Source organism: Lissotriton helveticus, chromosome 6 (genome assembly GCF_964261635.1).
Source record: "Lissotriton helveticus chromosome 6, aLisHel1.1, whole genome shotgun sequence".
In the NCBI taxonomy this organism is placed as follows: Eukaryota; Metazoa; Chordata; class Amphibia; order Caudata; family Salamandridae; genus Lissotriton; species Lissotriton helveticus.
In genome coordinates this window covers 1,010,759,962-1,010,787,887 of record NC_136067.1, presented here as the reverse complement: position 1 = coordinate 1,010,787,887, position 27,926 = coordinate 1,010,759,962, and positions in this window count along the sequence as shown.

Sequence of the window (27,926 nt, the reverse complement as noted above, 5' to 3'; positions counted from 1 at the left end):
GCTCCCTCTGGGGAGACTTGTTTCCTTGGTCCGGAGATCTTTCTCTCTGTAGAGGAGACCTTCCTCTGGACTGGAATCGTTTTTCTTTGGGAGTGGATTGTTTATTTCCATCCCAGCTCTTTTTTGGAGTGTTTAAATTATTTTTAATAAATGTTTTTTCAGGATTTTCGAGTAGTTGGGGTTTTACTGGTTTCCCACCCAAACTATCTCGACCTAGTTCTTCATAGGATTTTTCTATGATTCTGGCAAGTTCAAAAGGTTGTTCTGCTATGTCTGTTTCTTTCAATTTCTGGCGGATCGCCACAGATGCTGTTTTTCCTTTTATGTTGGCTAATAATATAGCCGAGACCTGCTTGAAGTCTTTCAGTAATTTCATACCCAGAGTTAAAGCAGGTTCTGGACCGTATTCATTTTGAATCTGTCTTAGTACATCTGGTATAACCGCCATGGACGGAACACCATGTGTTTTTGTGTAAATGGAAGGAAGACTGTGCCCCAAGTGTCACAGTCCTCCACATGTGGTGCGATCCCCATTGGAATACAGATAGTCAGAATTCTGTGTTTCTCAGTAGGTGTAGTATCAGGAAATACTGCCTCTATTTGAGTGATTTTTTGTGCTAACCAGAATGGAATTTGTTCCCGTTTTGCAGGTGTTTTACCAAGACATGATTGTATGTTCTGTGGTGTAATTTTGTTTGTGTTCCCCTGATGAGGGGTCAGCTGTGGAATGTTAATTGCTGGTTGGACTGTTGAAGTCCGCATTACATATTGGACCAATTATCTATGCATTTTAATTAGTATCTTTAGCTGAGTTAAAAGTTCCCGGTCTGTCATTGTTTCAATGTCGGGATGTGGTGTGTAGCTGGCTAGAACCGGCCACGTAGCTCCTGGTCTACCTAGTGGACCGAGCCTGGTGATGTGATTTTTATGTTTTAGGGCGCCTTTAAACCAGAGCAGGTGCTCTTGGTAATTTAATGGTATTTCAACCTCCTCGAAAGGAGTGTATTCCTCTGGAGGTTCCTCTATTTCGTAATAGTGGAAGTCGTGTGTCACAGCATTTGCTGCTGGAAAGTGTATCCATGAGTAGAATACCTCTGTCTGCCGATATTCATGGGCCTCTACCACGAATATGACTGTACCACCTCGTGATGTCAGTCCATTTTCTATAAGTTTAATAGTTATAGTTCTTCTTCTATTTGCCGAAATGTAAATAGCATCCGGGTCATTCTGTTGGATTGTTGTGTCATCCGCTACGAGTTGGGCTGCTATTCTAGCTGCCTCCCTTTCGTCTTCACTTTCCGTCATTTTTGCTAACAGAAAGTTTTTTGTTGCAGATCAAGTTTCAAGGGAAACAAAGATTAGGTGCACAATATTTTGGAACACTGTATCCTTCAATGTTGACTAAACCAAAAACTATACATAGGAATCTCTTCCTACTAAGTTCCGGCGGATTTTAACCTTTTACCCAGTCCAGACGTCTTTTGGAGTATTTATGGGAAAAAGGGGTTCTGTGTGAAAAAACACGACTGAGTTACTCTAGTGTCTTGCGTTAGATTATCGCCTTACCAAACGTTGGGGGCCATGTAGTGTAGTTCCTATAGTCCCAATAGGCTCTGCGCATTGGAATAATATAAACAGCAATGTAGACGTGGGACTGAGGTCGACTAGGTCTCTACTGACTATATTAGACTTAATTAGTTTTGCCAGCTAGCTCAGAGGTCACTAGAAACTTTCTCGATTAAACAAGGAGGAGTTTAACTTCCCTGGATAGTCAAGAAGGGATTAGCTTCTGACAACCATAAAACATGACAACTTTGCTCCCTCAGAATAAGAGTGTATCTCTAGAGTCATGTGAAAACAATAGACAGCTATTTTACTCAGTCAATCGTGCATACTTAGTTTCACCAGAGTGCAGAGAATAGAGAGACGGGCGTTTTCAATAAAAGGTGTTATTTATTGAGCAGTCTTCTTTCTCATGCAAGAGAAATGAATTGCTACAATTGCAATATTTAGTATAAAGTAAAGTGCGTACAGTAAAAGGAGTATTATGAAATAATACTGTAAAAGCATTGATATGGTTTCCTAGCCATATGATACTTTAAAATGAATAAAATATATACATACATATATACATTGACTAACGTACTCAACTGGTGCTTCTAAATACGCCTACCCCGGTGTACCTGACCTAAGCCTAATACGTGGGAAGGAGTAAGTAAGTAGCAGTTTAAGTTAAGTTGGTTTTGCCAAGAATCTGAATTAAGAATTCTCTTTAAGGGTTTAGTCAGCTCCGTACCTGGGTAATAGAAAGCAAGAGGTCTGGTATCTCTCTCTCAGGACTCGATATCCCAGCAACCCGCAAGGGCGGCTGAGAACACCGGAGCTGGATTTCTCGGCAGGAGAAAAGACAGCGTCTCTCTCAGTGCGTCAAAAGGGAGGGGCGTCGTCCGTGGGCTCTCGCATCAGCTGGGCTCTCGGGCAAGTAGATAGCCGCTCTGCTCCAAACCACCGTGTGTTTGCTTAAGGCAACGTTGGTATATTTATACCTGAAAGGTGCCGAGTTTGACGTAAGGTTGGACATAAGACGTCAATAAAGATGTCACTAAGAACTGGCCGTTCTTACAGTGCTCACAGGAGTTCTAGGACAAATCAAAACAAAAGCCATGGGGATTTCCCAGGTTGCTGGAGGTTTGTTTTGTTTAGAGAACTCGTTGTACTTTCTAGGAGTCTGGGGAAGTAGCCTTTGCTTAATGTGGACCGCATGGGCTACGACTAAATATGGATATGATTCTTATGCCTTTATAAGGATATTATTTATTATAACCACATAAGGGCATAAATCAGGAATATCGAATTAGGGTCCTAGATAGAATTACAACACTATTTAACCAATGAGTGCACTTGTTTTTTAGTTCAATGTAAGACTCCACTTTACCTGTTCAAACACAGGCACTTTGACCAAAACAACAACATATGGAATTGATGCAGGTGGTAAGTCAATACAGGAGAGACTAGGGTTCACTGCACTGTAGCTAGGATGGCGCAATCATTGGTCATGGGCTTTGTCATTGTTCATGGCATTGGGCACATAGTCTCCCCCTGGAGGACATGACCCTGGACCCAGGATCTTGTTCATTGCACCCCCACCATTTGACACATTGCCAGGATTCAAGATAGTAACACCCGCAACACTCCTGATAGCAGAAGTAGATGGTAAGCTGGACGGTACAAGTGCGGTTTGTTGGCGGGTAGTGCTAGGAGGATTACAAGTTGGGCTCATGATTATTTCAAGGACCCCGTTGGATTCCCCAATAATTTGACACCATTAGATTGATTTGATGCGAAAAATGAATCAAGGTGCAGCAGTTTGTCCTCTATTAGCGATAGTCTCTCTATAATTGGAGTGAGTGATGTGGTGCGTAACACTCCCAACTTATCCCAGAAGACCTCATCAACTTGGGCAGCGTGAGCCCCAACCATATTATTCGAAGGCGAACCCAAAGGAGTGGTAGATAACCTAGTTTCTGGTGAGACCGGCGGTGCAAGAGGCTGTGATACACCAGTCTGATTGGGTTTATAAATGTTTGCATTTTTCTTCCTTTGGGGGCCCCCACCCCATTTTCTCTTTACTGCAGGTTCAGGCGCATGATCCGTGGTTAGTAGCGTAGAGCTACGTGCTGACCTAGTTGAGACACGTGGTGATGAGTTACAACCAGGGGCTTTTTGTGCTGGGGCAACAGGTAAAGAATCAAATGGGGGTTCCAGTGTAAGGGGAGTATCAGATGTAATAGTTAAATCGTATGGCAACTGGTCAGTAACTCACCCCTGAACAGGAATGTCAGTAACCTCGTCCACAGGCCGCTCCGGAGACCTTACGAACATCAGCTCTCCCCGGGATGAGCGTTTGGATTGTGCAGGCACCAGGGATAATCTCCGCTTGGTCATTGCTATATCATGGGCCTCGACAGAGGTTGCCCTGATTATGAACTGGTCCAAAGTACCGGCAACAGACCCACTAAGAGGCGGATTCTTTCCCTTCCCGCATCTGGAAGCCATCATGAAATCCACGCTACCACAATAATAAGCCCAGAACCTTTAATACCAAGGGTAAACTGGTGCCGCTAACAAACTGAACAGAAAATATAGACTGACCTTCTCATAAAAGACAAGTTAGAGGGGGGGCCCGGCCCGTCCTCTTCGTGCTCGAACGGGCCCGCCCTTGGCCCAGGCTTCTCCCGGCGCATGCCCACGCGCGTTCCACGCAGCAGGTTCCGCGAGGAGTAAAGTAGCCTGCTGGTGGGAGGGGCTGGTGCAAACGATGCGGCTCAGGTGGGGCTGGCCGGAGGGCTCCTGGAACCTGGAGTCCTTCACTGACAGAGATTTGCCCCCACAAAGACTCCTTGTGCCGCGAGGAGTAAAGTAGCCTACTGGTGGGAGGGGCTGGTGCAAACGATGTGGCTCAGGTGGCGCTGGCCGAAGGGCTCCTGGAACCTGGAGTCCTTTACTGACAGAGATTTGCCCCCACGAAGACTCCTTCTGCGAAGCGGCACCATATATGACTGGTGAGGTAAACATACATCCTGTATCTTTCCTAATAGACACAGGAGCCACTCGTTCAGCTGTCAGAAATGTTTTGGTCCCTATCCTACTCCTCTCTGGAAAAGAAGTTCAAGTTGGAGGTATCACAAATCAGCAGCATACTAACCAATTAACTGACCCAGCACTAGCAAATGTAGGAGACATTAGTGAGCAACACCAATTTGTAATCTGTAATTCTAGTCTTGTAAACCCTTTGGGCAGAGACCATCTCTGCAAGCTTAACTGTGTCATATATTGTACGTAGGACGGAGTGAGAACTGAAACCTAAACAGCTAATGCTGAGTTTAACTTACAGTCATCAGAGCCTGTTGTCAGACTATACCCTGTACTCACTACAGAGGTCTTGCCAATAGATTTGAGGTAGAAAGTTAAAGAAGAGATTGTGGGATATTACTGTATTGGAGATTGTATGATCACAGATGCCAAGCATCTCAAGATTCTTCTTCTCCCAAATGCCAATATTCCTCAGACTCCCCCATACAAAATGACCCTTGAGGCCATTGAAGGGATTACACGTATCATTGAGAACTTGATAGATTAAGGGACATTGAAGGAGGTTAATCAGAGGCCCTTGCAATTCCCAAATTATGCTTTACAGAAGTCAAATAAAAAGTGAAGGATTGTTCAAGACCTTTGAAAGTTTCATCAAATTATCATTCCATGCTATTCTGTGGTACCGAACCCTGCTGTGATCCTATTCCAAATGTATCTCACAACAGGGTCTCAATATGAGAAATTATAACCATTCACGGCATCACTCCACTATATATCATCTCACAAAGGATAACCGAATGGTATAGAGCCTCATGTGTGTAGAAAAAAGTGTGTATTGTGAAAAAACCATTTGCTTTTAAAGGCGAGAACCCTCACTCACCACGCGGGTGACATGCTTCATCATTGGGTTCCCTCTTGCCCACAGTGACCGCAAGGTTAACTGTGTGGGCTACAACTCTCCCGCAGGAGAGGAGTGTGAGGTGTTTTCTACTCCAATGTGATATGTGAGTAAGGGGCAGAGTGCAAACATTATAACATAAAGTGAATTAAAAATCATCTCAACTAAGTAAAATTTCTTTAATCTGTATCCCTAATGGATGAAGTAAAAAGCCAGTGTAACGATAGGAATATAGATATAACCTATCTGACTAGGTCAACATGTTTCTGCCAGGTAAATAATTTGCGACATTCAACAGGACCACTGTCATGTCACTCTGCTGTACTTAGTGACAAACAAAATAAACTCTATGTGGACCAGCTTCCATCTGGTCTGGTCTCTATAAGCAGAACAAATTCTGCCTCTACCTTACATAGGTCCTTTGTCTAAGTGTGGGTACCTGAGATGCCGTCACTGCTACCACGTATGCAGACAAAGGCCGAAGTCTTTAAAAGCAAATGCTTCTTCCACAATACACACTTTTTTCTACACACATGAGGCTCTATACCATTCGGTTATCCTTTGTGAGATCCTATTCCAAGTACCCACTGAAGTGGAGTGGTTCAAGGTCATTGATCTTTTTCAGGCATTCCTATTCATTCTTTTCGGTCCTATTACATGAAGAGCACAAGTTTCTCTTCGCGTTCTGGTTCCAAGAGAAGTCCTTTGTGTGGTGGGGTGCCCCACAACGGTGCACAGAGAGCCCATCCTACTTCAACTAGATTATTGAAAATAACTTAGAGTCTTTGCAGTTGCTATGCAACTCAACACTTATCCATGTCATCGATGATCTCTTGATCACCTTGATGACTAAGGAAGCTTGCAAATAGGACAACATTGCTTTACTAAATCATTTGGCTGAGAATGGACATAAGGTCTCGCCTGAGAAAGTGCAATATTTTCAGAGGGATGTCATGTATTTAGGACACCAGATAGCAAAGAGATTGAGGCAAGAGTCTCATGATAGTATAGAGACAGTTCTTAAAATAAAATTCCCAACTACTCAGAGAGAGGTATGGATGCTTTTTGACATGGTTGGCTACTGCTGACAGTGTATTCCAAACATTTCCTTTGATAAGGCTGACACTTGCTGATTTCAGTGACCTAGTGCCTAGAGATGGTAAAAGCATGGAAGTCTCCCAGGAGCTGAAACATTTTTTTTGCAGCACATCCACTCTTAGAATGCAAAACTGTATGAAAGAACGTGTGCTCTTTTGTCATGAAAGAGATGGGTATGCACTCTCTGTACTCACACAAGCCCATGGAAACACCAAGCATCCACTCGGCTATTTCTCAACTACTCTTGATCAGGTGGCTGCAGCATTGCTTGGTTGTCTCAAAGGGGTTACAGCAGTTAATCTTAGCATTCAAGAAACTGCAGGGTATATGATGGGCTAGACTTTGATTATGATGGTGTCACAATCTATCTAGATCCTCATGACTCATAGCAGAATGCAGTACTTAACAAATAGCCACCTAACCCGCTTTGAGAGAATCATTTTGGCAGCTGAGAATGTTTCTATTTGGATATGTAACACATTAACCCTTATTACCAACCCCAGAGGGAGATGATGAGAGTGACTTCTACCATGAATGCATCAGTGTAACTGAGTTGTGCACAAAGCCAAGGCCTGACATACTGGATGTCCCCCCCTCTAAACATGATTATACCCTTTTTGTTGATGGGTCGTGACTAAGACCGACATGGTATCTAAATCTAAAGGACTGCCTATGCTGTATGTACTTTGAGTGGGATAGTTAAAGCATTTTACTGGTGCCATGTAACTTCTGCACAAGCCACTGAAATGAAAGCCATTACCAGAGCCTGTTGTACTTTTAAAGGCTTGTGCATTACCATTTACACTGACAAACAGTATCGATTTGGAGTTGTGCAAAGGTTTGTTCAATTATGGCCACAGCAGTGATTTTTTGGCTGGTACCCCAATACACAATGGGTTGTATGTTTTATGTCTGTGAAATGCCTTTGAATTCCAAAGGGAAATTGCCATAGTGAAGTGGGCTGCATAAGAGCGCCACTGATTATGTCACCAGAGGCAACCGGTATGCAGTTGAAGTCACCCAAATACTGCGCTCTTGAGTCCAGTACCTTTTATCTAGACGAACCATGTAAAACAGAATGAGAGATGAAGACCAATAAGTTACTGAATACTATACACACATTCAATGAGTTTAGGAAATTGCAATATTCTACATATTAAAGGCCAAGTGGGATTGAATGGGATGTGGAAAGGATGTCAGTGATATTTGGGTGTCAAATGAAGGAAAGCCAGTTCTCCCAGATTACCTCCTACCAGTGATGGTACAACGCATGAATGGTCCAAAAAATGTGGAAAGAGATGGAATGGTGTCTACTTTTGATTCCATGTAAGCTTCCTTGGCAGGGAGGACTTTTCAGGCTACAAAAGCATATTCCAAACCACAGAGCTTACTTTTTGATGTTGATTGCTTATTCTCTTATCCCAGAAGGCAGCTTTAACTGTACTCTAAGTGTCTGCCCAAGTCAAATTGATGGAATTCAACATGCTTTACACAGGGAAGGAAGTGAGCATTTCTATGGCGCATGATGTCCTCCAGAGCTAACCTATATTGGAGAAGCTCGGGAATCTACGACAGCCTCACTGAATAGAGAAGCTGTTTTAATACTGCTAGGTCACCCACCCTTTTTAGTCCTCTATTGTAGAAATTTTGGAGGGAGGGTTTGCTCTGCAGAAGGTTAGTGATCTCAAAAAGTTGTTTTCCTTAATGAACAGGCCTTTAATGATGGAAGAACTCCAGACTTCAGCACCATATAGAGCAGCAGCCTGAGTCTTTGCCCTGTATACCTCGATAGCTGGGGATGCTGACTTGGGGGTGGTTGCCCTATATTTCTTTGTAATGGCAGAGCCTTAGTGTAAGAGAACCGCCTCACTCTTTTCTGTCTGAGCTTTCTATGACCTGCTCTTGTCGATACAAATAAATCCCCAGGTAGTCATATTTACCTACTTCCTGGAGGGACTCCCCATTCATCTGAAAATTCCCTCTATAATATACATGTGGGTTAAACACAATGATCTTCATTTTAGAGGTATTCATCGCCAGACCTCAGATAAGACGGCAGAAGATCATTTGCAAATTATCTAAATATCTAAAAGACTAATGGGCCGGAAGTTGCATGGGAAATCGGTCTCCCTTTTTAAAGATTGGAATGATCTCTGCATTTCTCCAGGATTCTATGACCTGTCCACTTGCCAGTATATTACTCGAGAGTCCATTAATGCAAAGTTCCGCACCTGGGGTTCAGAATGAAACAGGTCCCCTGGAATGCTATTGGGATCTGCAGCCTTCCCAGGGAGCATATCCACAATTGCTCAAAGGGTGTATTTGAGACAAAATCGCAACAGAGGAGACTTGAATGCAGTTTCCTGTTCCTGGGTTCAGTGATCAGGGCATCCAAGCCTAATTTTGGAAGAGCATAGATGTTTGAAAAGTGATCAACCCATTGTTGGGGTTGAATTGATCATTCCAATGGGCTAACAGAACAGGGGCATCAAAGTGAAAAGAGGTGCCAGAACTTCTTGGAATCATTTTTACTGGATGCCTCAACTAGGGTTTGGCGATGTGCATTCACCCAGGGTTATTTAAAACACCTTGGCTGCTAAGGCTTTTCCCCTCCTGTGCTGATTTTATGATAATCCCATTGTCCATGACAAGGTCAGCTCGTCATTAGCACAGCTCCAGTGTGCCTCATGACGAGCTGAGCTCGTCATGAGCATGGAAGGGGTTAATGCTGGTGGTCAGGCATTTGTAATTTGTTCGGGCAGCCTGGGGTCCCTCATAATCTCCACTTTTGATGACCTCAATTAGCATGAACTTTGCCTGATGGCTCTATTTATTGTACCATGATGGGGGCTACCCAGGTGAATTATTGCCCTTGCAGGCCCTATTACAGTGGGACTTTAGGGCACTTAACAGTATGAAAATGAACTTTCCCCTGGATGATCAATGACTGGTTTAAGGATCACATTCAATGCATTATAGATGCCAGCTAGAGTGGTTGTTTCAAGGGATAATTTAGACCATTTTATTGACTTCCTATTGTTATTTAGACTAACCTTATCATACTTCTGACCCAGAAGACTGAGATTCCAGTGATGGCTATCCGTTAAAGGAAATATTTCAAAATCGACTACCACATGCCATGGCTCTAAATCCCAGAAGAAATATTCAATTTTGCTGTGACTGAAACCCGGTGAAAATGTGTGAGCACTCTTTAGGCCTGACGTAAACCTCCCATTGTATGCACAAATACCATGGCTCAATGTTAGAGTGAAGAGTTGCATTTCTGCCTTTGACCATGAGGAAAGGGGTTCAATCTCAAGAAGGGGAATGCCTCTGACCTTGTCTTCCAAACAAAAGAAGGATGATAAGCTATCCAATGGCTCAAAGGTGACATTGAAGTCACCTACGATGACCAACAGACAGCAAACATTTCTCGGGGGCTAAAGGGATGCCAATTGATGTAACGTCGGAGATTCCTTATTGAGGGGAGATGAACAATTGTAGACATTGTAAAAGTCAATATTGGTTCCTTTGCAGCTTCTCAGAGAGAGCCCCAGAATGGCATTACTATGAGCTGCTAAATTTCTAATAATTAGTTCCATGCCAGAAGGGCGACCAGCTTTAGTGGGAATGGCTTGCACGCTATAGTTACAATACCCTAATCTAAAGCTTGTTTTCAGTGCCCATGTTTCCTGCATGATAACTATATCATAGATATCGATAAATGCCCCCCAATCAGGGCGCATAGTATTTCCCTTCAGGCCTGCGATTTTCCAGGACAACAGGAGTATCACGAGTTCTTTTCCTAGGGTACTATGGTGAGCTTGTTGGGGGTGCCTGATGATGATTGTCCTGTATTGGGGGAATCACAAATAAGTGATTGGGTGTGTGAATGGGTACGCAAGGGAAACAGAACATTGGCGATGCCTGTAAGGGGAAGTTCAGAGGAGGAGAGTACCCCTTTTCCCTCTATTTAATCCTTGAGGTTGCAGTAGTTGAACAGGAGCCATGTAGGGGACAGGGGCCATGAAGGAGCTCTCAAACCCATAGGGTCAACCATTGATTTTGAGAGCAGAAAATGGATCAAACCTATTTCTAGCTAAAAGAGAAGTTTTACCTGGGGCTACTATCCTGCCTTGTGCCAACTTTCCACCCGGGGGAGCATTGGACTCTAGGGGAATGTTGGGGGTGTAAAAAGACCACAATGAGGCAATATCTGTACATGTCTCAGTGCTTTCCCAGCACAAATTAGAACCACACTTGATTAAATGTTCTGCCATTATTGGATTTGTACAGTTCACTACCACACAATCATAACTTTTATGCTTGAATGATGTTCCCAGCCAACCAACCCTCCTAACGCATAGCATGTTACGAATTAGTTGGTCCTGAAATCAGTGTTACAAGACAGTTAGTGGCATACGTTGTTTAGCTAGACAGTTGTTTCTTCTTGGTCAGGACTTAAATGTGGAACATTGGTTAAGATAGCCACATATGGACAACAGTCAGAGGGATTATTATTTTTTTGTCCTCATTCTGCAATAGTATGTGTAAGGAGTTGTTGGGGACCCACCTCTCTTTCTTCGAGACCTTCACTGCCCCCTTTTTTTCCTTTTCTTTTTCCGAAGCTCAACCGGGAAGTCTCCCTTTGATTTTGAGGGGGGGTTTATTTATTGCCTTCGCATAATCATTGGACTGTGAGCATCATGGAGCAAGTGTACAGGAGTATACCAATTACTAACTGGCTTGGTTGTAATCTTCCCAAATTTCCCAAAAGTTATATTTCCTACTAAATTTGCCCCTCCTGTCCAGTTTGTTTATTCTCAGAATCGAGGTCAACCATTCCCTGTAGGTAGGTGGTGCGGGACTTACCGATTTGATACATACTTCCCTTCTTGCCAGTAAGATTACCAAAAAGACTAGGTTCTCTTGCTTCTTAGTTAGCTTACCTAGGCAATCTTGATGAGCCACCCCAAATATAACAAGGTCTATACTTACATCAGGCGGTCTTCTTAGTATGGCGCCTATGGTCTTACCCACTTCCTGCCAAAATGTATCGAGCTGGGGGCACTGCCGAAACATATGCAAGTCGTTGGCTTTCTCCAAACCACATTTTGGGCCATTCTTTGTTCTGGCCCCGTTGAGCTTGGATAGCTTCTTTGGAGTCCAGTAGGCTCTGTGGGTGGTAAACAAGTGGTTTCTCCTTAAGGCAGCAGATTTTACAATGGACCAGCATTTTTCCATAGATACTTGCCTTAATTTCTGCACGTCCAGCGTCGGCAGCTCTTTCCCCCAGGTCGCTTCAGGAACTGGGAAGTCTTCCTCACCCGCTGATATGAGGGCCTAGTACCATCGAGAGATTTCTTTATTTAGGGGGGCATTCCCCAGCATCTCTGTCTCTAAAGCAATGTTTCCTTTTTTGTTCTCTTTCAAAGTTTTTGCCCAACTGGTGAGCTGATAGAATTTGAATTTTGCTAGGGAGAAGTTGTTATTGTTGTCAAATGGTCCGAATCAACTATGTTGTTCTCAGTCATCAGTTGGCCCCACTTCAGTATTCCTGCTTTTTTCAACTGGATGGCCAGATTGTCTTTAGGGCAGTCTGGGGTACCTGGTGATTCTCATATGGGGGCAAGTTCGCTATAATACAGTATTTTCAATGTGCTTCTTAGGTGATACCATAGCTTTGCTGCTGACTTAAGGACCTTTAGCTACACTTTTTTTAAATATTTAGGGTGGCCGAATTTGTATAGAAAATGGCCTACTCTGTCAGTCATTGCTTGTAGGTATTCAGGATAGTGCTCATAGCTTTTCAATATGTCCCTTGTGTACTTGAATTGAAAAGCTCTATAATATTTGTGTAAGTCTGGGCTTGCTACCCCGCCTTGTTCTTTTTTCCTCCTTAGTTTGCTCCACGCTATTCTTGTCCCCTTTGATGACCAAATAAAACTGGTTAGTTCTCCTTAAAGTTTCTTTATTGACTCCCTCTTAAATTCTAATGGAATAGTGCTGAAAATATACGTGAATCTTGGTAGAATAGACATTTTGATTATGTTTGATTTTCACAGAAAGCTAAGAGGTAGGCCCCCCATACCTTCAGTAATTTCCTGACCTTGCCAGCAATTTTGTTAAGATTTATCTGTGCCACTTTGTCCAGGTCTCTCACCAGATCAATACCTAGGTACCTTACCTTTTCCTTAGTATGAGGGTTGTTGATTTGCATGTTCCAGCTCATAATTTCTGTTTTTTCCTGGTTAGTCTGATATCCTGAAACCCTGCCAAAGTTAGTCAAAGCCCTCAAAGTCACTCGCGAATAACATTAGGTCGTCCACATATAAAGCGACCTTTTTCTTCCACCCTAGATAGAAGAAGGAGGATATGGTGGGATGGTTTCTGAGGCTATTTGCAAGGGGTTCGATATATAAGTTAAAAAGTACTGGAGACAGGGACACCCCTGTCTTGTTCCTCTCTTGATCTCTATATTTTCCGTGAGATTCCCATTAATTAATATCTTTGCCCGTGGTACTCTATAAAGCCCCTTGACCATTCCTTGGAAGTTTTCTCCCAAATCATATTTGTCTAATACCCTATTTAGGAATGCCCAATTCACTCTATCGAATGCTTTGGCTGCAGTGAATGTGATTATAGATAAGGGCAGCTTTTCTTGCATGGCTATGTCTATTGCTCCGAATAGTTCATGGGTCAGATCTTGTATCTGTCTGCCTTTCACAAAACCCTTCTGGTCAATATTGATTAAGGTTACGGCTATTCTCCCTAGTCTTTTTGCCTTGATCTGCGTAATTATTTTATAGTCACAGTTCAATAGGTAAATTGGTCGATACGACTCGCATTTCACCGGGCTTTTCCCTGGTTTTAATAAGATGTTGATTACTGCGCCATTCCAAGAGGCAGGAAGGTCGCCATTCTCTTCAAAAATTGTATTTAGTAGATCTGTTAGAGGGGAGACCAGGACTTTTCTTAGGGTGATGAAGAATCATTTGGTAAGGCATCAGGACCTGCAGCTTTCCCTCTCTTTAGGCCCATTATAACATCGTCGACTTCTTCATTTGTAATTTTGGCATTTAATTCTAATTTTCCCTCAATTGATAATGTTTGAAGGACCAGACATCTAGACACTCCTTAAGCTGTTCGTCTGTTGGGCTAATATCCTCTGTGTATAGGTCTCCAAAGAATGTTGTAAATTCCTGCATAATCACCGAGTCTTCGGAGCTTAGTTCTGTGGAGTTCTGTGGCTGGATGCTCACTATCTTGTTTCTAGTTTGGTCAGTTTTTGTTTTCCATGCCAGCATCTTACCGCACCCTTCCCCATATTCGTAGTGGGACAATTTACTGCCCTCCCATCTCTTTCTCACAATGTTCTCCAAGATTTCTGCAAGAGCTTCTTTTTGTTTTAGCCTGTCGACCTCCATTTTCTCCTTTTTCGCTATTACTTTTTCTGCTGTTATTTGTGTATCGAGTGATTTATGCTGCTTTCGAGATGGCCTATCTCTTGTTTTGTTTTCTTTGATTTATGTGCTGCTAGACTTAATAATTTTCCTCTGATTACTGCTTTATAGGTGTCCCAGGTGACACCTATAAAGCAGTTTTGCTATTTTGGTATTTTGGAAGTATAGATCTGTTTCTAGTTTAAGTGTTTCTATATTTTGCGGGTCCGATAAGATAGTGTGGTCAACAGTCCATCTTGGGAGGGTGTTGTTTTGTTCTACTTGTATTTTTAATACAACAGCTGAAGGATCAGAAAGGTGGGCAGGCAAGTGTTCCACCTTCTGTGTGTTGCCCACTAGGCTTCTATCCACCAAAAAGTAGTCAATTCTTGACAGCAGTCCTAATTTTTTGTTTTGGAACGTGAAACCTTGCTTTTTATCTCCTTTCTCTTTCCAAATGTCAGCCAAGCCCAAATCTCTCGGGCCCTTCAGACCCCTCACCGCCCTCTGTCCCGCTTACCCCGATCATAAGTTGGGCTTTTTTTGAGTCCTTGAGCGGTCTGGTGCCTGCAGGGAGTTTCGGAGTTGCTGGGAGTGATGTGGGGGTTGCTGCGTGAAGCCCTTCTAGGAGCTCGTCTTTGTGTATTTTCCCTCCGGCTGTCGCTCTGATTGATCTGCTCATGATGCTTGCACTGCCCTCGCTCCCCTGGAAGAGGAAGGGAATCCTGCCAACCGCCCTCCTGCAATTCCTCTGCGCCTCTGATGCTGACGCCCACAAGCCGGCGTACGCACGAAGCGCTCTTCACAAGGTCGATCCTGTGGTCGATCCTGTCACTCTGCTCACTTCTTCCAACGTGGGCTCTTCTAACTCGGTAGGTTTGTTGTTTCCCAGTGTTGTGTTAGTTTTTGCCTCCAGCTGTGTCATTCTTTTTTTTCCATATGGTCGCAGTATTTCAATGAATATGTGTTTTTAAACAAATCGGGCAGTTCCTGCATGTGGTTATTCCTCCGTTATTCCATTGTCTCTGCGGGTGCACACGGAGCTCCCGACCGGTCTGCCTAGCCGGCCACCATCTTCTCCTCCAAAAAGCCAGCCATCAGGGGGATTATTGAGGAGGTTTTGGTTAGAACTAGTAGGCCTTCTTGAACCACCCCTGACAGATTCACCAGGTGCATATTCATGACCCAATCCTCAGACCCACGTGGGTCAGCCTTCCACTTGCCCCACCCTGCACCTATTTGTTGTCTAGTGAAGCGGGGACTAATACCAGCTAGTAGGAATGCCAGTGGGCATACTACGAGGTTGAGTAGACTGCCGGGAATCATGAGTCAATCAATACATTAATATAAACTGTATTCGGTCTTTAAGATAAAAACAATAAAAGTGATACAAAGCATGACAATCATATCTAACAGAAAAATCATCTTTAATATAGTCACATTACAAACCCATTAAAAAACATAAATAACCTGATAAAAGTCCTACAAAAAAATGAAGAGAATATCAACTAACCTGCACTCCCCAACTTATTACTCACAACTATTTCTCAGTCTTGCAGCAACCTTTAGGAAGCTGAGGACATTGAGAATGATATCTCCCGGAAGCATTTGCAGGTGTACAAGGACGGTCGAACTGGAAAAAAATTAGCCTTCAATACTGGGAGGATACATTGTTTTCTAGTTGCAACACAAAAACTACAAAACATAGTAAAATATAGCGTGTCTTGCAGAGACTTACTTTCACAGCCGCAGGATGAAAGACTAACACCCCTGTTCCCTCCACAAGGATAAGCTAGCAAAAAAGGCATTAGGTCCATCCGAAACCTAGTTAATAGGAAGCGCTCATACCTACTTTTGACCCACAAGAGGTAAGGCTCGGTAGAGTGCATGGTTTTCAAGATAACATATCGTTGAACTCTAGGCTTCATGATAGCTCTCTCCTCCCTATCCATCTACCTTCTTCTAAAAATTGTTCTTTCACCCAGTCATGATATTGCTTTCCAATCCTATCTGGGTTCCTAAATAAACCTCCCCTGCCTAGATTCAAGAAAGAGTCCCTGATATATTAGAGCCAGAGTATATAATGAGAATGATCTAGAGCCAGACAATCCTTTTTAATTTCTGTACTCAGTAGGACCTGCTCCAGACATTCATTCAAAGGGAAAGAGGATGAATAAGCCACTCCCATTTCTTCATGCACTGATAAAGTTATGGTGCTTTGCAAGAAGCACAGAATACATCTCAAAAAAGCATTTTCCACAGGTTTTAACTTTCTGAAAGGTATACCCCAGATTTTGCTCCTGTGTACTGCTTTGGAAATACACTTGGCCCTATACATCTGTAAGAAGGCTCCAGTTGATCTACTGCCCAACCGTGTAGCAAAATTAAATACAGCAGCATTCGCCCTGACAAAATCCTCCTTTTTAAGGTCTCGCCAATACAGCGCGCATGCGCTATATTAGGAGACCTCTAGCCGTCGTTCTACTCTTTTTCGAAGCACATACTCATGCTTGTGGCCGCATCCACCTTGCGGGAGTGAGCAGGAGTGCGCCACAAGCACGAGTATGTGCTTCGAAAAAGAGCAGACTGCGCGTGCACGCACCACTCCCGGTCCTGTTTTGGCTTCTTGGAATTGGCTTGCGTTCGTGTTGGTAATTTTTTGTGGGCTTGAAAAGGCATTCTTATCAGTGGTTGGGTTTATTTTAAGGTGGCGTTTAAATAATTTTTTGCTTGGAAAAGGGATTTACACCTTCACTTCCGATCACATTTCATCTGTCTTTCTTTTGAGTTTGCGTTGAAATATTTATGGTGCTTCAAAAAGCATTCATACCCTTCAATCAAGTGTGCCCTCAGCAGTCCGTCCAGGGCACAAGCAGGGACTGACTTGAGTGCTCCCGACCGTCGCGCACTCCGTAGTCTTCCCTCGGCCAAAGCAGGCATCCACTTCTGTGCTCCCTCGCTGTTTTATCTTGCCGCTACTCCAATGAGATGCACCTTTCAAGCTGCTGTTCCCTTGAGTCTGCATGCAGTCCTATTTGCCATCTTGGGTAAGAATCACATTGGTTCTACTTCTTGAGTTTGCATCTTGGAATTACAGCACTTTCAGTTTGCTGCTTGTTTTGAAACACAAATTTGGGAAATTATTTAATGAACTCTGTAGCTTGATACATGTAGTCTGTAAGCATGTTTTTCCATGAGATGGCACAAAAACTAGAATGCGGCATCATACAAGACCCATTATACTGTTATTTACTAGTGATTTCAGGCTTATGATTTTCTCTTGCGGTGGCAAAGGGTTTGGAATCTGCTTATAACTTGTACATGCTTACAGGGTTTTTTAAGACTGTTTTTCTTGACTAAGCGGCACAGTCTTTCATGCACAAAAATCTTGTTTGTAGTTTTGTTGTTCATGTGCATTTTCATAAGTTATGACGAAGGACCTTTTTGGTCCAAAATGCATTGAAGTCATTGACAGGAGTCATTAATGTGTGCACTGTGATAAGGTTTCTTAAAATAATCACTGTGACTTACGGTCATGATCTGATTCTAAAGGAATTAAGTTATGATGCAATGCCTTGTGTTTGAGAGAATACAGTATAAGATGCTCCACTTTACCTTCCCTCTGTAGTGCGTTGTAACTTCGTCCACTATATGTACTTGTGATGTACCTAAAGCATATAAATCTTGGATGATATATTGATCACATTATTGTATGTTAAACTACATGTAGGTTACTCCCAGTTACGTGTTTGTAAAAGAAATTTCAAAACTCCAGTAGAAGTTCTTTGTAAATCTTTGAGCCATGGCTCGCTCCTCATGAGTTACGTGAATGTGTTTTATCTCTTCATTTGTTTGCAGTTTAACCATTAAGGGGCATATTCACAATAACTGGAGCATCCCTGCAAATCAGCAGGGATGCGCCAGTTATTGTGCGCCACAGCTCCGCCATCATGGATGCGCCGCATTTACAATGCGGCGCACCATGGGGCAAAAACAGCACAGATGGGTGACACATCTGTGCCGTAAAAGTGGCGCATTGCTGGAGTTGCGTCGCAAGCGTGACGCAGCTCCAGCAATGCTCTGGGGGCCCTATTTAGTTAATGATGCGTCAATCCTTACGCGTGCTTCAGGCAGGTGCGGGGTTTTCACGCAGCATGGGCCTAAAAGTGACTGAGTGAAATCTTGTAGATTTCACTCAGCCACTTTTAGGAGGCGTTCCTGCACCGGAACGCCCCCCCCCCACGCAGGAACGCCTACATGTGGCGCAGGGCTTTACAACGTGATGCATCTCCCAGATGCATCACGCTGTCAGTACCCTGCACCATGGCGCAGGATATGCTCCGCCGCTGCGTCACAAAAGTGATGCAATGGCAGTGTAAATGAGGCGCAAGGGCCTTGTAAATCTGCCCCTAAGTATTTTGTCAGTGTAGTAAACTAATTTACTGCATGCTGTTTTGTGATGTTCAGCACCTTGTTTCATCCTATGAGTTTATTGATTGTAAGTTCTTGTCCATTTAATTGATCTACGTTGTTAGGTCTCGCCTAAAACAGTGCAAAGAGATATTGTATTCGAGGGGTTTTGAGTCCGCTCATTGCCGTCCATTTGTTAGTTTCACTCATTTCCAAGCCACACCACATAATTTGACATCAGACCACATAATTCTAATCAACAACACAATTACACAACACACTACATACATCCAATCCACACCACAGAATTCCACATCATATCACAAAATTCACAGCACACCACATAATTAAACTCCACTACATGCCACTCCACAACACCGAATACCATTCCACATTATTACACTCCATAATCCAAATCCCACTCCACATAATTCCAGCACACTCAATACCACATAATTACTATACACATAATTCCACAGGCACACCACGCCACATAATTCCAACACACAAATCCACTGCATACCACACAATTCAACCCCTGTTTCCCGCCGTGGATGTTCTTACTAAAACACGGTGTGAGATCTGCATAACTGAGAAGAGAACCCAGGGAAAGATGCGTTGACCAAGCCAGCAGGGTTGGATTTTTCAAAGTGCCTGCAACTTCAGTACTTGCAGAGACAATCCACGCATGCTACCTCAACCTACGTGTAGTTGTGCACAGAGTCACAAGACCTACAAGAACCCATTCAGACAGAGAATAAAAACCTTCTCTTGTACATCCAAGTGCACATTCCAACCATACCGCTCTCATGAGTCGCTCAAACGAATGTGTGCCAAATTTAACCTAAGTGATTCCTGGCGCCTCCAACACCCTGATGAGAGAGACTACACATTTTATTCACCACCTCATAATTCCTACTCCAGAATTGATTACATCCTGATCTCTAGCCCCTTCACTCATTTGATAGATGTAACGGACATAGCACCCCAGCTAGTTTCTGACCATTTCTGTATCAACACTAAACTCGCAGGCACTCACTCTATATTACCCCCAAAGCACTGGCGCTTCAACGAGAAAATACTCTCAAACCCAGAACATAAACGACAAATAGAGAACGCGATTAGGGAATACATCACACTAAATGACTCCCCAGATTCGAACACCTCCATTGTCTGGGACGCTCTTAAAGCTACGATTAGTTCAATTGAACTCGGAACTTGACGCTCTTGAGAAAGATATCAAGGCATTAGAAATCCCCCACTCAACTAACCTAGACAATAATTCTATCTTGACCAACTTGTGAAAAAGAAATACGAATACAACACAATCGTGAATAGACGCGCCGGAGTATGGGTCAACAAATTCAAAGCGCTCAAATTATGCGAGGGAAATAGAGCTAGGAAATTGCTTGCATCCTATCTCAAGCATAGACAGAAACAATTCACCATAACATCGATTAAAGACTCCACTAATAATCCCCATACCAAACAAAACAAAATACTCACCTCCTTTCAGGCCTTCAATGAAGACCTTTACAAAAACAAATTGAGATTTGACCCAGAAGCATGTACCTAGACGCGCTAAATCTCCCTAAATTCTCAGAAGCCGACATTTCTAGTCTAGGGTCCCCCTTCACAGACAAAGAACTCTCCCCCTCTGTTAAATCTCTCAAAAGCAACAAAGCCCCTGGCCCTGATGGCTATCCGGCCAGCTTTTATAAAACATTCGATCAATCTCTTAGCCCCATCTTGCTAAAATTATTTAACTCTATCGCGGTAAAAGATTGTGCATCTGAATCAATGGGTGAAGCCACTATAATTGTTATTCCGAAAGAGGGTATAGACCCCCCCCTAACAAAAAACGATCGCCCTATCTCACTCATCAACCTGGATTGCAAAATCTATGCAAAAATCCTGGCCAACAGACTCAATGCAATCCTTCCAAAAATAATCAGCAACTCAAAAGTAGGTTTTCTCAAATACCGCATGTCCAACGATAACACCAGATTGCTGTGTCATGCCCTGGAGAAAGCCAAAATAACAACAACCCCCTCTGTAGCCATCACCCTGGACGAAGAAAAGGCATTTGACAGGGTGTCTTGGTCCTTTTTAAAACAATGTATGTGTGCATTCAATTTGGGGAAGCCTTACATTGATATGGTAATGGCCCTATATTCCTCTTCGTCCGCCTGGATTGCCATAATTGGCACCCTGTCGGACTAATTTCACCTAGAACAGGGTACCAGACAGGGATGCCCTCTTATGCCTGCACTGTTTCTCCTGGCCCTCGAACCCCTCCTCACTGATATAAAACGAAACAATGACATTACGGGTGTGGGCTTCGGTGATATGGGAGTGAAACTGGCTGCATATGCGGACAACATCCTGGTGGTTACAGAAAACCCTTTCACCTCCATCGAAGCTCTCATGTCCACCATAGAGAATTACTCTATCCACTTGGGGTACAAATTGAACTGTAACTAATCAGAAGTCAAGCCCCTAAACATCTTTAGCACCAGAGACATGCTGGGCGATTCCGGTCTCTCATGTCAAACCGGCTTTATTAAGTACCCAGGTATTGAATTTGGCAGCACCCTTCTTGAGACCCTCCACTGCAACGAGTTCATCACCCTAGAAAAAATTAAACCACAATTAGATGGCTGGTCCCACCGCTTCATAACGTGGTGGGGGAAGGTAGAGACCATCAAAATTATGATCTCCCCTCTAGTAAACTATCTTATTACGAAGCTACCTCTCACCCTGTCCCAGGACTTCCACCACAAATTGGACACTCTACTGTCTAAATTCCTATGGTAAGGGAAAAAAGCTAGGATAAGTATAAAAAAAACTCTGCATAGATAAATCTTTAGGGGGGATCAACTTAGCGGATTTCAAGCTGTACCAAACTGCTTTCCTTGCCAACAAGGTTCTTATTGGCTTTTATCCCCTGCTGACTACACCCTAGTGTGGTTAGACGCAGAGAAAGCTTTGTTTAGAAACCTAACTTCTGCGACAGCCCTGACTGCTAACATTAGCACGGCCACCTGCTCAAAATCCATCTTCCAGAACACAAAAATAGCCCTGCTCAAAATTGATAAACTATTAGACACAAGAATTCGACGTTCTAACAGGGAATCGTTACGGTATAATCACGCATTAGTCTACAAAGGGAAGCCATTATACAATGAAATATGGATCAAAAAAGGCATCTACTTCCCACACCAATTGCTTGGCGACCCCTACCACTTCTCCTTCAGAGAACTCCAATCCAAATACGACCTTGATTCGTTGGAGTTCTATAACTTTCTGAGTATAAAGTCAGCGATCTCTAAAGCAAAACTTTCCGCAAAGCCTCCCTCTCTCCCGAAATACCTATCTAAACTAAATAGGCTTGGCCACCAGGTTTCCTGGCTCTACAAATTACTACGCCCGCAACACTCTAACCTTAATAAGCAACTGTCACAGTTCAGGGAATCATATTCCTCTGTACCAATTTCAGACTTGGACTGGTCCAAAACCTGGGAGTCGACCACGAGACATAAAATAAGCCCTACTCTCTCCCAGATGAAGTTTTGGCTCCTTCATAAAGCTTTCTGGACTCCGGCACACCTCTTCACACACAACATTAGGGAATATGCAATATGCTGGAATTGCAAAGACAGAGACGGTGATTTAGAACATCTCTTATTCCAGTGTGCATACGTAGTTCCTTTTTGGGACAGAGTCTTCGATTTTCTCTCTAACATCTTCTCATTCTCCCTACCCAGGTAGCTGTCCACCCAGGTATTCTGCTTTCTCAAAGCCGGTCCCCTCACTGATAATGATAGAGCCCTACTAGACTTACTCCTCACTGCCGCAGTAAAGATTGTTCTTAATAATTGGAAGGACACAAGTAAGGCCTCCTTCAACTGTTGGTTTAATTGGGTCACCAATCTAAGGGTTGCAGATAATATTTCACTTCAAAATTTGCCATGGCGTCCTCCTCACATAAGAATGTGGGCCACTCTTGACAACTACTTTAGCGTACACAAACCTCCTTGAGCCTCCCTCCATACATCTGTACTCCAGTTCAACATGACCCTACTTGATCATCCTGAGCTCACTCAGCAATTCCAGCTACTTCAGCGGCGGAATTCATCTGTGGGTCACTGTACGGATACTAAGTTTGTAATACATACGCTTGAGATTATATATATATATTTTTTTCCATTTTGTTATTCTCATGCTTTCAGTGGAGAAGTGTGGCTCAATGGTTAGAGCGTCAGACCCTGATGCAGAGGTCTAGCCCGGGACCAGGGTTCAATTCCCCGCCTCGGCTTGTCTTGGGCTCAAAATTCCACGGACCTGATAATTCTCGCCTCGGTGCCTATTCCAATCATGGAGTCCCACTCTGCAACTCTGGGCAATAGCTTGCTTAATCTCCACAACGGCCCCCACAACGCTAAGGATGCCTGGCCTCCACCTTGGGGGTGCCCAGGAGTGGACACCTCACAGGGAAAGCCAGGATGGGTTCCACAGCGGTATTCGTACAAGCGCCTTGAGACCCTTGCGGGTGAGTAGTGCGCTATACAAGTATCAATTTTATGCTTTTTTAAATTCTGTCCTAATGTCTGTTGCAGCCCATGTAGTCACTCATTTGCTTTGTTTTTGCAGACACTGTTTATTATTATTGCTTCCATCATTTGTTCCTATATTTATATTGTCTGTGTATGTTTCTTTGCTTTTGGAAACACACAATAAAAAACTTTTGAAATCATAAAAACCTTCTCTTGAGCAGAGTCTGGAAATTGGCAGATTAAATGAAGCAGCAGTATTTTGCAATGCAATAGATCTCGCAAGTACATGATTTTGTGCTATTGCCATTTTAAATGGCAATGCCTTTTATATATGTTTTGGTTTTTAAAAACATAAATAAAAAGCACTGTCATTTACAATACCAATAGCTCAAATTTGCGTAAATTAGATCTATTGCATTGCAAATGCTTGATCTATTAACCAGGCAGTGCCAACTCTGGGCAGAGTCAAATAGTATACCCAGATAGGAAAATACACTGGTCTTCGGCACTGGGAAAGACCCAACTCTAAAGAAGACCAACTTGGTGGATTGGGGACCTACAACCATCACAACAGATTTTTTTTATCATTCACCAATACAGTCATGAGTCAATTCGAGGGTGTAAGGCAGGGCATTGTGGGTAGCATCCCCTCCTAATGGTAGCTTGTTGGAGCTGCTTTGCTCTTTTTGATGAATAGGGGAAGTCAAGAGCTGGGAAGAAGAACTTCTAGCTTGACCAGTCTCTCAAGGATCGGGGAAAGACTACCAGTGAGTGAGACTTGAATTTTGTTCAAAATATGATTCAGATTTACTCCAGAGACAAACTCCCTGCCTCCAAGCTCAAAGTAATTGGCCCCATTGGACGAAGGCAGTGAAAAGGCTGTGCCGGGAATTGCACTCAATGTACCCACAATCTTAACATTGGCTCACGTTGACCTCAGGCTTCCTATTTTGCCCAGTTGTTTAGGTAACTGTTTGACTCCCTAGTGTTTCTTTGTTGGTGGACCATCCTTGACAACTGCCAGGGGGACAGTGGAGGGCATTAAGTTTGCTTGGGGGACAATTGGCTGCTGATAGGGAATGCAACAATGATGGTAGGGCTTAGTGGCATGGGGAAAGATATCTAGTGTGTGGCTTGCCAGTTAGCATCTGGGTACTTGATAAGGGCTCTCCTAGTCCCCCCATTTCCAAGAAGATGCGTCGCTCTGCCAATACAATTTCCTTGTCACTAGCCCCCACTGTATAAACTAAAAAGGAGTCAATGGTAGTAGATCCCCGGGCTGACTTAGAGAGGGCCACTTTCTTGCAAGGAAAATTGCGCTTGGACATTTTCAGAGCTCACTATCGCATGCTCCATGTAAAGTCAATAGTGCACTCCGGTTTGCCCCCTGTAGCCTGCAGGTAGGTTGTAAAGTAATGTAAAGCAGCAGAAGCCTACCATGCAGCGCTGCAGTGTCACACCAACACCAGTGGGAGCAGGAACATCAACAACAACAGGCAGACACAGTGACAAACTGCTACCACTTCCCTTCTACCCCTATTCATCCATATGCCACCTCCACCCACACAAGCATGCATGCAAGGTTGTAGAAAGTAGAGATGTGGCGATATTGGTAATGGTAACTGGAATGTACATTCTAGACACAAAGCTGGTTGTTCAGTTGAACAGACTTCCCAAGTGCAATCTCCTTCCTTCTTACTGCCTTCAATGGTAAAGTCGGATTTTAAGTCACAGTACTGAAAATGCCACTTTCAAAAAGTAATTTTTACAGTAACAAGGGAACCCAATATTGGGACGGGACCTTGGGTACAAAGTTTATTACAAGAACAATAGTCCCTATAAAGGAAGGGATTGGCAGAATGAATCTTTATATAGGGATACAATGATATCTATATGTTGCTGTCCAACTGGACAAAATCATTTGATGTGAAAAATTTAAAATAAACATACAAGTGGGAACATGTTCAATTTTAAAAACAAGAGAAAGAACTTAGATGTGCATATTATTTGCTTTGCTGTGTCAGGAGCTTATTTTTGTTGCAACACAAAAAATTAGATAACTTCCCAAAGCCAATGTTAGGACTGAATGCTGTTAAACTTGGTTTACCACCAAAACATCACCCTATTGCAGGCAGCGCTTACTCACTCGCCTACATAGCCTGCTACCAGGCAAAGAACTGATATCCGGTGATTGAAGCAGTGGGAATAAGCTCTAGGTAGGATGTGGCCATTGTGAGAAGTGGCAGTCCATACATCAAGGGGGAATCATCATCAGGAAGCACAAACACAATGCAAGGAGATGCACATTCCTGCTCTCGCTCTGTGCTAGCACACTTTTGGCTACCAAGTGCCAACGCAAACACCCTTTCACGATGATGCAAGGGTCCCTGTTTTGCAGGCAGGGTTGCTTTTGTGCAGGAAGGGACACCCACTTACATAATGAAACAATCCTAAGAGGCATAGTCTCGCCTGGTTAGGCATAGCATTTTGACGCATTCCCAGGTTTACTTTTTACCTGATGCGTTTGGTAACATGTTTAGTGAATTTCCATGATTTTAAATGGATCTTCTGTTTTCTCCTATTTTTACAGCTGATTACTTTTATTACTACTTTACCTTTACTTTACTTTTTTTTATTACTTTTTTTATTACTTTTATTTTTTTTATTACTTGAAAGTTAGGATTAGCTTTCAGATAATCCAAGGTGGGGTTCTCCATATCATAATAGGAGCATGTTGGTGGTAAGGCAGTGGACCACTCCAAAAATGTTGTTGTCCCTCTGAGGGATGTTAACTTATCAAATAAGCATTGGCATAGCCAATAGGTCTTGCCTTTGGGACCTTATAAGTGCTTAGCCATGCAGTACATTATCCTGGGGGATATATTGTACCCTGGTGGATGTAGGCTGTGCCTGAGGGCATGGGTGGTGTGGTGGGGGAAGTCAAACCATATGCTATCTCCAGAAATAAATACATAAAGAAAATAGACTCTAGAGGAGGTTTTATATGAGGTAACCCATACCCTACATATGAGGTGGCCATGTTTTGCCAAACTCACTATTTTCTCTTGTCAGTTGTCTATTACTTTTGCAATGGTTACGCAGGATTACTGGCCATATTTCTGTCTCTCTATGCCACAGTGGACAGGTTCTGAGAGGTATATTTTTAAATTGATAGTTCTTCATGCATGACACATTGCTACTACAAAGAGCTCATGAAATAAATATACTTTATGAACTACAGAAATAGAAGGATTCGAGCACAGAGCACATTTATCATGCCTTGGGATTGAGCACTGAATCTATGTAGGCCAGTGGCTTCCAACCTATGGTCTGCGGATCCCTTGGGGGCTCGTAAAGCCTAATTCGGGGTCCCCAATAGCTTAGAAAGTTAAACAATATTAACAGATTAATAAAGTGTATATAAATAAAGATGTAACATGTAAAGTTGAAGTCTAAAAATTAAGTTAGTCTCCTCAGATTGGTTCGTGGGGGAGCAGTGCAAGTGCATCAAAGATAGAGATGGATGATGAATAGCCTCAAATAAATTTAGAAACTACTTTTTATGATTTTGTGTTTGTTTGTGAATTAAATATTTCTCCATTTGTACATTTGTTTGATGAATGCTTATTGATGCATCTTTTGTGTATATTCTTGTAGTTCAAATCATCGACAAATGCTTAGACTAGGGTGCGACTCAGTGGGGGTCCGCAGATTCCAATTGTTATTAAGAGGATGTCCACAGTTGTCAAAAGGTTAAGAATCACTGATTTAGGCAACAATTTATCTGGCCTGGCTTGGTGGTTTCCTTTGATTTAAAGTGCTGCATTCACACACACACACACACGCACACACACACACACACTCACACAACGCTAATTACAGCTAATATTTAAGTAAGAGAACTGGGAATACAAAGTATTGCAAGGGCAGGCACTAAGGCAGCTGCATTAGCTCAAGGTGTATGCTGAATGACAGGAGCAGTGACCGGAATCACAAGAGGCTCTGGAGGTTGGGACAGATTAACACCCTCCTGTGTCCTCCCTGTAACAAATCCTAGTGCTAAGCGGAAAAAGAAAGTGAAATACCTGCTGGACCATACTGCTGCGTCCTTCCTCCATACAGTTAACAGATGTTCTAGTCCCCGGCTGGCCCGGTTCTAGCGGGCGGACCGGGTGGGCCAGGTCCACCCAAACATGAGCCTGGCCCATCCAAACATGAACCGTGGCCCTGACGTCAGGGGGGCAACAGCAAATGGCCACGGCAATTAAAACGTTCATCTGAACGTTTTTTTCTTATTTTTCTAGGAGTTGCGTGATTGGGCCTAGTCCTGGGCCTGGGCACCCCCAATCACGCATCTCCTTTTAGGAAGGTGGGCTGTGTCCCCGCCCACTTGTGCAGGTACAAGGGCATGGCGAAGGGGAGAAATTCTCTTTGACACGGGTAATGTGTGCGCACTGTCCTACTGCCTGGATATTTCAGCGCTGGAGGAAAGGAATGTGTTGATCCAGATTTACCTTTCCTGACCCCTTCAGCTGTTTATGAGATTGGGCTGTGCCACAGAGTTTGAACAGAGCAGTGAATAGAATGTGTGGCTATTGTTCCGTTTTTTTAATCTGCAAAGGCCCAGCTAGAGGTATGCTTCGAGGATGTGTGTATATTAGTTTTTTTTATTTTTAAATCTATGAGGGCCCAGCATGACACATACTTTGTGTATGCTGTGTATATTTTATATTGTTGTATCGTTATCATGACGGATGCAAGACACAACTACTAAAATTTCCCGATAACTCTGGTGATTAATGACCCTGCTGGAGAGCAATATTTTGTCTGTTCCTAATTTTAAAATGCAGACAAACTGTATTTATGTGGATAGCTCAGTGGGTTACTTGCAGTACAGAAGTTACAATCCTAAAATAGGACAGTGACCTA